The following is a 12,343-nucleotide window of genomic DNA, read 5'->3' on the forward strand; positions in this document are numbered from 1 at the left end:
AGGCTTGTCGCGGCAGGGAGAGCTGGGATGGGCACAACCAAAGCACGCAATGGAGTCATTTTTATGGTCTTTTTGAATGCATCTAGTCCTCCTAATTCAAAGGCTATAGATGTGATGATGAAAAAGATTCCGTTCGTCAAAGCCATATTAACCGCACCATGTTCAATGCCACCACTGAAAAACTCTTCACGTAACTTTGAAGGGGTGATGAATTTGTTTGCAGCACTTGTAAAACTTTTAACCACAAGTGATACGTTTGCATGTCCCGTCTATCTGATATATTTACATGATCCAGCGATTCAAAGTCAAGTAATTCCACATTATACAGAGCGTCCAAAATGTTAGGGTTAAAAAAGCACACGCTAGGCAGACACTAGGATGAGGTGAAGAACAACACATGTAATACAGTAGTTTGTAGACTGTCAGTTTTTTTTCAGTCATCACTCCTCTATCGATTTTGATGTGACCGTTCACAAATTCTTCTCCTGTGTTAACATCATCTCGCTATAGCACTCGAGCAGAACGCCTTAAATTATTTATTGAATATATTCCAGTCTACAATTTTTATCTTGTACAGATCCCTCTAGTACCATGGAAGTTATTCCCAGGCGTTTAAATATTTGCTCCTTCTTCTTTTCAGTGTTCTCGACAGATTCCTTTCTTTGACGATTTTGTGGAGAACTTACCCATTTTTTTTCTAATCAGTCTACCCAATTTTCAGCTTTCTCCTGTAACACCACATCTCGTACGTATCGATTCTTTTCTTTTTCAGTTTTCCCACAGCTCCCGAGCCATTTTCATACAGTACTGTGTTTCAAATGCATATTTTCAGAAATTTCTTCCTCAAATTCCCTTAATTTGCCTTCTAGGTAGCAGAATCTTTTCATCTCATTTAATTTGTGGTCACCAAATTTGATATTAAGTTTATTGCTAATTTCATTTCTACATCTTCCCATTACCTTCGTCCTACTTCACTTTACCCTCAGTTCATATCCTGTACTAATTAGAATGTTCAGTCCATCTAATAAGTCTTGTAATTCTTCCTTTCCTTCAGCTGGGATAGCAATGTCATCAGGAAACATTATCACTTATTTCCTGTTCACTCTCAATTTTAATCCCATCCTCGAAACTTCCTTTTCTTTCCTTCATTCCTCCTTTGATTCATAGATTTAATGGTAGTTCCAAAAAATCGCATCCTTGTCTTACACTCTTTTTAATCAGCCAGTGGAATATAGTTGTACTTTCTGGCTCACTTTCCAAAAATTAAGAATTTCATCAAAATTTAATTAAAAACGGCTAAAAACACAAAGTTCCTCAAAGAACAACGATTTTCCCAAAAATCGGAGTTTTCAACAAAAACTTTGTGCCTGTTGGATAAAAGAGGGAAAATTTTCCAGCATTTTCACCATTTCTTTGGTCAGTTTCACTCCTCTTCAAGCATTTTCACCATTTTCTATATTTCCCTAAAATCTGCCAACCATTTCCTATCTCCTTGAACTCCGATTTTCCAAAAATCATGGTTTTTCTTAGATTTTTAATGAGTTTTAATGATTTCAATAAAATTTGGATGAAATTCTTAATTTTTGAAAAGTGAGCCAGAACATACCACATCGACTACAGGGAAAAATTATTAAGAATTTTTAGTTAGACATGAGACTGTTGTTAACTGTCGATTTTTGATGTTGCTTGAGTCTATACTTGATAAATATTAATAAAGAAAGTAGTCTTTTCAAACTAACTCATGGAATTCACATAGTGAATTTTACATGATGAGATTCATTATCATTATTCTAACAAAGTTTTTCCATTCTTCTGTATCATAGTTTATAATTTGCATCGCCGGCTGCGGAGGTCTCGCGGTTCTAGGCGCGCAATCCGGAACCGTGCGACTGCTACGGTCGCAGGTTCGAATCCTGCCTCGGGCATGTATGTGTGTGATGTCCTTAGGTTAGTTAGGTTTAAGTAGTTCTACGTTCTAGGGGACTAATGACCACAGCAGTTGAGTCCCATAGTGCTCAGAGCCATTTGAACCATAATTTGCATCTTCAAAAAATTGTAGATCAAATGCGTTCATTACTTTCACATTCTTGTCACTAACATAATTTTAAGCTCATTATTGGGCTCCATAAAATTTTTTTCCTTATATCGAGTTTCAGTCATCTGCATCCAGTAATGTTATATAAAACATTTACTTTTTAAATGGTTTATAACCATTTGCATAGTTGCACTTTTTCAGTAGAGCTTCCACTTATGTGTGAAAAATGTAATAATAAATTTAAATTTTTTCAGAGCCTGTTGTGAAAGGCCCTAAACATATTTTTGTATTAAATTTTATTTGTTATAAATAGACTTAGAAAACAATACACTGATTTATGTACTTGAAAAATTAGCAGAAACATTATCTAATAAATATGAATTATAGTTTTTCGTTTTTAGAAATAAAAATAAAAACACAAAACTTCCTGTTTTTGGTAGTGAAGTTGAAGGGTATAACAGAAACAGATTAAAAGTAGATGACAATGATTTAAAAATTAAGAAAAGCTAAAAAATTAAATTAAATATACAATTTATATATTAATTATTTAATAGGTATTGTGCCTATTTTATTTTCCAAAATATATATTTTATCATCATCTGGACTTAATGCTTTTTTATTAACCTCAACTGAATAAATTTCATGTTTAATGCTTTGTATTCATTTAAAAGTTCTGTATTTTACAGTACCATTGAACAAACAGTCTTCATAATCTTCAAAACATGTTTCATTTTTCACAACAATTTGTTATCTTCTTTTGATTTTTTTCTCAAGTACATCACTAACTTTATAAGCAAACATTTTTTATCTTGAACCACAAAACACTTCTATTATTTTTCTATTACATTCATCTTTCATTCTGCCTAAAACTTTCTTGTTTATTTGTTGAATGTTGTAAGGGTTTTCTTTTGAATAACCACTATAATCAAATTTATCAAGCATTGTTTTCATACCTTCATACAAATCTTCTGTTTTTATAGAGTAGATATAACTGTCTATATCTCTAGAGCGTAGCTCAATATTTTCCCCATATTTCGGTTTCATAAGTCTACAGTACAAATCACACATCAGTTCAAATTAAGTATATGGATACCATTCTAAATACTTTTATTAAACGTAATTCTGGTTTCATTAACTTGAAGTGCAGCAAAATTTCCATTACATATTGTTTTTCCTTTAAAATCTGGCTTTGCTACAAGCTTATCACACTTATTTGCATCTGGAACTAATTTTATATCCACTCTGTTTCTAATATTTTCCATTGCCTTTCCAAACACTGAACTAATCATTAACTCACAGAAATCTTTTTCAAAATGGGTTTTTGCTGTAGTTCTCATTTCTGTATTCAAAAGTACATTTTTTCAACTAATTAAACTGCTTAAATTTTAAAACTCTATGTATTTTTGTTATCTTCATTCCTAAAGACAAATATTGTTTGAGATTTATATAGTAAACAACACAATTTTGTTTGTTATTAAACAATGTCAATAATTTGCTTTCTTTATTCCTATGTGCAATTTCATTTTCAGGAGTTAATGGTAAATCTTTGTATAAACTGGTCTGTTATTTAGGATATTGTAAATCCACTTTAAATATACATCTGCATCCAGAATTATCAAAAGTTTTCATCAGATAAATATCTAAATAATCTATCTATTCAAAATATAAATATGGTAAATATTGCCTCATAGCCTAGTCATAGAAACTGTAAAAAGCAATATGCATCCAAATCATACACTTTTGTACAAGTTTCCTAAAAAAACATAATGTAAAAGATGTATCATGGTAACCACCAAGGTTTTTATATTAAATGTTTTCCAAACTAATTTTACATGTTTTTCTTCGTCTATTACATCACTTTCATTCAAATTACTACAAAATTCTTGGTTTGATGGAAGCTGTTTCTTCAAATCTTTCCAACTATGCACACAGTAATAATACAAATATCTCTTTTGGTTTTTAGATTGACTAGATTTTCTGAAAAAATCTGGAGCTTGTTATTTGATCATATTTTCAAACTCGATGAAAGTTTATCAAGAGGTACGACCACAAATGAAAATGTATCAATAAATCTCATTTTCAGTTTTTCTGTTTTCGTACCAAAACTTATGTATATTCATTCTTGGGTATTAAATCTATTTCTTTTTCATCACAACCCAGTTCATTTAGAAACAAATCTGAATTATACCTCAATATGTTTTGTAAATAAATTGGTATAAAACTAGGATGTTTTAGTTGTAAATGTTGAGGCTGGTCCTCCTGAACTTGATTCTGTACATGTGTGACACTCATGGGATCCACGCCAACACAAGCAGTTTCTCACAATGATACACTACAGCCTCTATAGGTCATGATCCTCCCACTCACGATTTCTGACACATTCAGGCAGACGATTCTCCTTCGCACACGGGCCATAACACAGTCTTCTCACAAACAAACAATGTTCAGATGCGATTTCTGAATGAGAAACCCGCTGGGTGCTCTTTCCTTAAACACCAAATGAAGATGGTTTTAAGTCAACATAGTTTGTGCAGGTTCCATTGAAATTTTAATCATATGCATAATTAAGCATGTAATTAACTTCATGTCAGTCAGACATTTGTTGCTTGCTCACTAGGTGATGTTTCAATCTTAATTACCAGCAGTTCATATAATTATCTCAAACAAAATAAGCCTGTGGGGCAAAATCTAAACACTTCTCTTTCACTTAATCACTGGTCTGCACTACTTTTGTAAATTTACTTGGTGGTTTGGTAGTATCTCTCAATACTACCACCATCTGTATATGTGCCTACCACTGAAGTCTTCTGTCGACAATATGTGTGATTTTGTTCTTTCTCTTTATGGAAATAGCGTCAGAAACTAATAATTCTATACAAGTAATATAGATCGCACGCCACTACAGTTAAGAGGCATGTCCAGCAATAAACATTAGTCATTATTTTAAGAATCGAAAAGGTAATAAATTTATGAAAAATTTACACATTCACAGATGTGTATCAAACTCTGTTTTTCAACATAGTCTTTTTTGGTCACAATGAAAAGCCGAGGAATGAGCTTTCTGAGACCTTCATCAAAAAATTGTCTCGCTGAGCACCTTTTTACATTCATAAATAACTTCAGAGAAGTCAAAATATGAAAATCTGCAGGTGCTAGATGTGGGCTATGAGCTGGGCCCCTGATGATGTCCCAACTGAATGAACCCAAGACTTGCTTTGTAGCGTATAGGGACGTGTATTATCATGTCTTCACCCCTTTGTTAACATACCCCTCTTTTGTTCTGTATCGGACTCTGTACTTTTTTTAGGTTTTTGCAGCATTGGGCAGAATTAATTGTTTCCACCAGGTGCAAAAATTCAATGAGAATCTCGTTACTGTCCCAAAAGAAAGAGGGCATGATTTCTCGGGCCCCAAAGGCGGTTTTGAATCTTTTTCTGTGATAGTGACATGATGTTTGCTACTGCATTTGTTGTATTTTCATGTCGTGAGTGTATTAGACAACCTACGTCTAGTCACCATTTCACCTTCCAGTTCGAAGCGCTGGAGAAATTCCTGTGAAGTTGCGATTATGTTGACTGTCTATTGATCTGTGAGTTGTTTTAGTAAATAGTTCGCACACTAAATTGTGTGACCAGTGTGACAGCAATGGTTTCATGCAGAAGAGATCTGGAGATTCGTGGATGCATTGCGTTCATCTCGTCTAAAGCCAATCGACGATCTAGCGAATCATTTCTTCGAAGTCGTGCAACATCTCATCTGTCACAATGAGAGAAGCCCACTCCTTTTTCATAACGAACATTTTCTCCGCCAGCTTTAAACTATCGACACCACTTGCACACATTAGCAGGCTACTGTTCGTCCTACCATCATCATAAACAATTTCTATGTCTTTAAAAAAACTATAACGTCGTTTTTCCATTTGCAGGAAGAAGACGAATAACGTTCCTCACTTCACAGCTGGTGGGTTTTGGAACAGAGACACTTATTTCCACACAGCAGTGCAACAGAAATTTTCGGCTGATGACAAGGTGAAGTCCTCAGTGATGGGATCGACTTCTTGTAACCATCTATACAGTGACGTAGGATAAGATTCCAGGTATTATACCATGCAACCATTTAGCCTGGTGGACCCTCGTTTGCGAGTAGACGACGAAAAACTATTTCGAAATTACGCATGATACTCTACACTTCTAAAAAAGAAATATTAGAGGAGTTGTTGTGTAGAGTAACGGGTATAGAAAATGCTTCAAATGCGTGAGATTGTGGGTTAGAATATCGCCAGATGCTACATTATAATTAAACCAAGTAATTGACTTAAAATACTTTCTTTATTTTTATTCTTTTGCTACATCATTTTAATCACTTTATTAACTTTCCCAATTGCACTCATTTTTTTCTCCTACAATACTTTTTGACTTGATATGTTTGTGAATGAGATTTTAATTAAATCCATATATTAACATCGATTTAATTTCTTAAGGTGCATCATTATATATTTCCGATTGTGTTTTTGCATTCATTACTCATTATTTCCGTTCCTCATTTTGCTTCAATTTCGTTTTATTTACACTTGCTGCTTTCGTTTAAATCTTCATTTCCGTTATTTTGTCCACAGTCCAATAAGAATTTACATTTTCAATGTTTTTACGACGATTACCACCCACGAAAATGTAGATTATTTCGTCTTTTATTTTCAAGATAGGTCGGCACTTTCAAATGCTTAAATATTACGATACATAAATAAAAATAACTATATGAGTATCATTAAATTTGCAAACACAAAGAATTCAACTGCAAAAAGGACGTTGGGAAGAAGAAACGAGAGCAGCTGAAAAGTTAATACAGTTATTAAAATGACGCGACAAAGCAACAGAAATGAAACAATTACATTAAAACCCGATAACTGAGTAAAAATAGCGATCAAAATCATTTCGATAAAGATATAACTCCAGTGTATTACAAATATGTCAGAAATTAAGTTCCAAAAATGTTGGGGTTTTACTGGCACCGTCCGTAGTGGCTGAGCGGTTCTAGGCGCTACAATCTGAACCGCGCGACCGCTACGGTCGCAGGTTCGAGTCCTGACTAGGGCATGGATGCGTGTCATGTCCTTAGGTTAGTTAGGTTTAAGTAGTTCTAAGTTACAGGGGACTGATTACCTCAGATGTTAAGTCCCATAGTGCTCAGAGCCATTTGAACCAACCATTATACTGGCGTGTACATATTTATTTATATTGTTGTTGTTGTGGTCTTCAGTCCTGAGACTGGTTTGATGCAGCTCTTCATTCTACTCTATTCTGTGCAAGCTTCTTCATCTCCCAATACCTACTGCGGCCTACATCCTTCTGAATCTGATTAGTGTATTCATCTCTCGGTCTCCCTCTACGATTTTTACCCTCTACGTTGCCCCCCAGTACTAAATTGGTGATCCCTTGATGCCTCAAAACATGTCCTACCAACCGATCCCTTCTTCTAGTCAAGTTGTGCCACAAACTTCTCTTCTCCCCAATCCTATTCAGTACTTCCTCATTAGTTATGTGATCTACCCATCTAATCTTCAGCATTCTTCTGTAGCACCACATTTCGAAAGCTTCTATTCTCTTCTTGTCCAAACTAGTTATCGTCCATGTTTCACTTCCATACATGGCTACACTCCATACAAATACTTTCAGAAATGCCTTCCGGACAATTAAAGCTATACTCAATGTTAACAAATTTCTCTTCTTCAGAAACGCTTTCCTTGCCATTGCCAGGCTACATTTTATATCCTCGCTGCTTCGTCTATCATCAGTTATTTTGCTCCCCAAATTGCAAAACTCCTTTACTACTTTAAGTCTCTCATTTCCTAATCTAATTCCCTCAGCATCACCCGACTTAATTCGACTACATTCCATTATCCTCGTTTTGCTTTTGTTGATGTTCATCTTATACCCTCTTTTCAAGACACTGTCCATTCCGTTCAACTGCTCTTCCAAGTCCTTTGCTGTCTCTGAGAGAATTACAATGTAATCGGCGAACCTCAAAGTTTTTATTTCTTCTCCATGGATTTTAATACCTACTCCGAATTTTCCTTTTGTTTCGTTCACTGCTTGCTCAATATACAGATTGAATAACATCGGGGATAGACTACAACCCTGTCTCACTCCCTTCCCAACCACTGCTTCCCTTTCATGTCCCTCGACTCTCATAACTGCCATCTGGTTTCTGTACAAATTGTAAATAGCCTTTCGCTCCCTGTATTTTATCTCTGCCACCTTCAAAATTTGAAAGAGAGTATTCCAGTCAACATTGTCAAAAGCTTTCTCTAAGTCTACAAATGCTAGAAACGTAGGTTTGTCTTTCCTTAATCTTTCTTCTAAGATAAGTCGTAGGGTCAGTATCTCCTCACGAGTTCCAACATTTCTACGGAATCCAAACTGATATTCCCCGAGGTCGGCTTCTACGAGTTTTTCCATTCGTCTGTAAAGAATTCGCGTTAGTATTTTGCATCTGTCACTTATTAAACTGATAGTTCGGTAATTTTCACATATGTCAACACCTGCTTTCTTTGGGATTTGAATTTTTATATTCTTCTTGAAGTCTGATGGATATTCGCCTGTCTCATACATCTCGCTCACCAGATGGTAGAGTTTTGTCAGGACTGGCTCTCCCAAGGCTGTCAGTAGTTCTAATGGAATGTTGTCTACTCCCAGGGCCTTGTTTCGACTTAGGTCTTTCAGTGCTCTGTCAAACTCTTCACGCAGTATCGTATCTCCCATTTGATCTTCATCCACCTCCTCTTCCATTTCCATAATATTCTCCGCAAGAACATCGCCCCTGTATAGACCTTCTATATATTCCTTCCACCTTTCTGCTTTCCCTTCTTTGCTTAGAACTTGGTTTCTATCTGAGCTCTTGATATTCATGCAAGTGGTTCTCTTTTCTCCAAATGTCTCTTTAATTTTTCTGTAGGCAATATCTATCTTACTCTTAGTGAGATAAGACCCTTCATCCTTACATTTGTCAGAGTCCACATCTGCCCCTGGAAATATCTTACAGTTTAAAATCTTGTTCCTAAATCTCTGTCTTACCATTATATAATCTATTTGAAACCTTGTAGTATTTAAAAAATGAACTTCCATAAGACCTATTGCATGTAAGTTTTATACTAAAACATTGCGGTTTGCGACTACTCCATGCAATATATTTCATATGAAGATGTGGAGCATTACGTGAAATTCCAAAAATTTCTCGTCGATTGCTTGCAAACTCTTGCCCTCCAGGGTGAATGGCTGCTTGGTGTGATACCTGGGGCCTTCACCTGCAGTACCACATGAGTAGTCGATACCGCAGCTGGATACCTCTCCTTGTGAGACAAACGATCGTACATCTTCTGCAAACACCTTGTCTTTGGACGCAGTACTGCCAACGTTGTCGAAAAAACTTATCATTGTGTGTGAGAGACTCAGTACTCATACTGGCTGGTCTTGCCTCATATGTACTGAACTCTCGCTTCTGGAGTAATGGGCAGTTTGTTTGGCCACGAGGGGATGGTTCATCAGCAGCGCGACTGTGAAGTGCACCTTCCGCCCTTCGCCGTCTGAGAGACGCGGGGAGCGGTGAGGACCTGAGGAGCGGAGGCGGTGGCGCCCCCGCCCGCAGGAATCAATGCGGGAGACGGCGTCGGCACGTGGCAGCCGCAGGGCGGTCGGTCGATGCAGCCCTGGACCGGACCGCCGTCGAGGCGGCGGAGAGCAGGGAGAGGGACGCCGATGTGGGCCGCGCCCCTTGACACACTTCCGCTGCGCCGAGAACCTGCAGAGTTCATTCGCCCCGCAGACACCACCACAGGTGGTTCACCGTCTGGACGCCGTCTACGCCGCGGGATGAGCGCAGCGAGGTTAAGGCTACGTGCATGTTTTATTGCTTTCTGTTGGGGGAGGGGGCAGTTTGTACCTGGACCAGTCACGGAATGAGGCTCAGCTTGTGATTTTCAGGAGAATATTGTATCTATCGATACCACACATCAGGGCCGTATGTTGTACCTGTATATCCATAGTCTACATCTGTGGTGTGGGACCTACCTCGGGATATTTTCTGATAACTAAAAACTAAAACTAAACTCCTCCCGAACAGGCGATGATGGCCCAAAGGTACCGACCGGCCGCCGTGTCATCCTCAGCCCACAGGCGTCACCGGATGCGGATGTGGAGGGGCATGTGGACAGCCCACCGCTCTCCCGTCCGTATGGCAGTTTCCGAGACCGGTGCCGCTACTTCTCAATAAAGTAGCTCGTCACTCGGCAGACCGGATGGTCACCCATCCAAGTGCTAGCCCAGCCCGTCAGCGCTTAACTTCGGTGATCTGACGGGAACCGGTGTTACCACTGCGGAATGGCCGTTAGCATTTTATGATAACTAACCCGCACAAATATCATTTTAGAGCAGTTTTCGAACGAATGCAGTAGTTCAGGTTTCTTATTTAATTCTATAAAATTTTACTGCAAGATTCATTATTTAATGAATTGATAAAACTAGAAACACGAAAACCACGAGAGGCTTCAATAAAGAAGGCAAAACATTCTTTCTCGGCCAGTATCGGTTGAAAAAATGCGGAATTTGTTGTGGAACATCGTGTAATATTCCAACTTCACCCCTTCAGTTTCATGAAGTTCCGGTAGCTTGTGGCGCTATACGTACCCTTCAGTGTCTGCAGCGGAAATTGTTCCAAGCAATGATCTATCATTGAGCTTCTTTTAGCGGAAAACCAGAGCATCGTAGATATTCATAGACGCGTGCAGAATGTCTACGGACACCTTACAATCAACAAAAGCACGGTGAGTAGCTTGGAGAAGCGTCTATTGCCATCGCAACGACGTTGCGCAAACCTTTCCGATCTTCCGCGTGCCGTCCGGATGCAAACAGCTGTGACTCCCCCAATCTTGGAGCATGTGGAATCTGTCATTCAAGGCGGTCGACGGACCAGAAACAAACACCTCGCAGCACAACTGGACATCTGTTGGTACTTGTCACACACTCCCTCATCCGAAAGGTAGTGTACGGTGTGTGCCCCCAGCGTTCCTAGGCGCCTAACAGAAGACCATACAGAACTACAAAGGACCATCTGTGCGAAGTTACTTGCGCGTTACAAGGCTAATGGTGACACTTTTTTCTCGAACACCGTCACAGGCAATTAAACATGGGTTCAACACTTCGAGTCGAAAACGAAATCGCAAATCCATAGGGAGGCGCCACACCACCACTCCTCCGAACAGTAAGTTTATAGCAGCAATCTCACCCGGTAAGTTAATGGCGAGAGCCTACTGGCACGCTGAAGCGGTTATTCTGTGTTATCCTTCCTCATGGTGCAACAATCAACTCTGAAGTGTATTGTACTACCCTCAGGAAACTGAAGAAATGACTTCAGCGTGTTCGTCGCCACAAAAATGCGAACGAAATTCTCCTTTTCCTTGACGGCGGCAAGGCCTCACACAAGTCTGCGCACCCGAGAGGAGTTCATGAAACTTCACTGGACTGTTGTTCCTCACCCACGCTACAGCACGGATCTCGCTCCTCTCGACTTCCACGTGTTTGGTTCAGTGAAGGATACACTCCGCGGGAAGCAATATATTCGTAATGGCGAGGTTACTGATGGAACAACACATTGACTCCTACATCGACTAGTAGAATGGTACCTGTAGGCGTACAGGCCCTCCCCGTAAGGCGATGTAACGCCGCCCCATAGAACGGAAATAATTTTAAAAAGTTGGGTTTCGTAGTCAAAAGGGTGCTGAATAATGTGATGTATTGAAATCCTGAATCAAACCACCCTGCTTTCAGAAAAAAATGTTGCATTATTTATTGTACATTCCTCATATTTTCATTTGACCCCTTGGAGTCACATATAAACTCTTTTCCAACATCCTTGAACGAAATGTAACAAGACAGTAGGAATATATCAAGCATGTTTTAGAGGATCGAAATCCTGCATTGAACAATAATAACCTCAGGAAATCGTTCAAAAATGCAAGAAAGACAGTTCGTAGCTACCTTCGTACGGTTCCAAAATCTGTACGAGTCAGTGTGTAGAACCGCTCTCTTTGGACTACTAAAGGAACTAATACTCAACGAAAAACTCAACAGGTTGGTGCAGGCCATCTTGTACAACACCAAATGCAAAGTAAAGTTTAGAGGACAACTCTCAGAGAGTTTTTTAGTGTACAATTTGATTCTTTCCACCATGTACAAACTCTAGGAATTGATCGATGAGAGGATACGGAACTAAAAAGGTCTAATGAGCTTATGTCGGAAAATACATGGTTTCCATGCT

The 12,343-nt window shown here is 38.5% G+C and overlaps 1 pseudogene; it reads right to left on the minus strand.

The window, feature by feature from the left end:
• Positions 1-10,303: 10,303 nt before the first annotated feature.
• Positions 10,304-10,419, minus strand: LOC126290903 (5S ribosomal RNA; annotated as a pseudogene).
• Positions 10,420-12,343: the final 1,924 nt, after the last annotated feature.

This window comes from Schistocerca gregaria, chromosome 1, assembly GCF_023897955.1.
Source record: "Schistocerca gregaria isolate iqSchGreg1 chromosome 1, iqSchGreg1.2, whole genome shotgun sequence".
Classification (NCBI taxonomy): Eukaryota; Metazoa; Arthropoda; class Insecta; order Orthoptera; family Acrididae; genus Schistocerca; species Schistocerca gregaria.